We start from the raw sequence: 1,226 nt of genomic DNA, 5'->3' as shown, positions 1-1,226 counted from the left end.
TGATGGAGAGGAGGTATAGATTGGACATCCGCAAAAACTACTTCACGGTTAGGGCGGCTAGGAGCTGGAACCAACTTCCAAGGGAAGTGGTGCTGGCCCCTACCCTGGGGGTCTTTAAGAAGAGGCTGGATGCCTACCTGGCTGGACTCGTTTGAGTCCCGTTTCTCTTTCTGGGGTTTTTTGTTGTTCTCCCGCCCTGGCGGGGGGTCGGGCTAGAACATCTACTAGGTCCCTTCCGACCCTTAATCTATGAAATCTATGAAATCTATGAAATCTAAGATAAAGTGTCAATAAAAACTGATCAGTCTCCCGTTTTACTCTGTCCCATAAAAAACATGAACCTAAAAGCAGGGTTTTTTCAATTAGAGAAATGATTCTAAATCATTGCATTACACAGTTCCCCAGCTCATCCAGCCCTCTTAACAGGAGAGGAGCATGTGTCTGACTTCTTGGGTAGGCTGCAGGAGACTAGTATGATTTAGCTCTAGATCCAATAAAGGACAATACCATTTAGGTGCCTGTCCCCAAAGGCAAATCCAGAACCTGAGTTAGGCACCTGGGCTCTAAGAAACCTGAATGCTGAGCAGGGAGCTATCTAGAGCTAGCTCGTAGGAAACACTGAGCACAGAGGTACGGCTTCTTTCTGGAATGTCCATGGCTCAGGGCTGTATGCAGGTGACTCTGTCCAGTAGCGCTCCAGAATCCTTTTCAAAGGTAGGAGCCTACATTTGGTTTTGAAAAAGAACACTTTTACATATGGCCAGAGGACATGAGAAGTAAAGAAGTGGCCCCTTCCCACCTTCTGGGTAATAGCTAAATGCTTATATCACATGTCCGGGCATTGGGAGACCGGCTGGGAGAGAACACAGGAGAAAAAAGACTCTGTATCCTAGGGTAGGGGTTGTCAACTAGGAGTACGTGTACCCCTGGGGGTACTTGGAAAGGGACTAGGGGGTATGTGTGGGCAGGTGGGGCAGAGCGCTGCCACCCACTACCCCATACCACCACCTTTCAGAAGCAGGGCCAGGGGTGGGGCGAGGGCAGCGGCTCCCCTCTGCAGGCCGCCTGGATGTGGGAGAAGGAGGGAACTTGCACCTGGCCATGGCCATCCACCACCTGGCACCACTAACGCATGCAAGCCCCGCTGCTCTGCATCCAGCTGCTGCCACCTGCCCCCTGCTCTGCCAGAAGTATACCCAGAAGGGGTAGACTCCTTGAAAAAGGTT

Source organism: Gavialis gangeticus, unplaced genomic scaffold (assembly GCF_001723915.1).
Source record: "Gavialis gangeticus isolate Ggan-Ray unplaced genomic scaffold, GavGan_comp1, whole genome shotgun sequence".
Taxonomy (NCBI): Eukaryota; Metazoa; Chordata; order Crocodylia; family Gavialidae; genus Gavialis; species Gavialis gangeticus.
The sequence above is the reverse complement of the archived record's forward strand: the minus strand, read 5'-3'. Positions refer to the sequence as shown.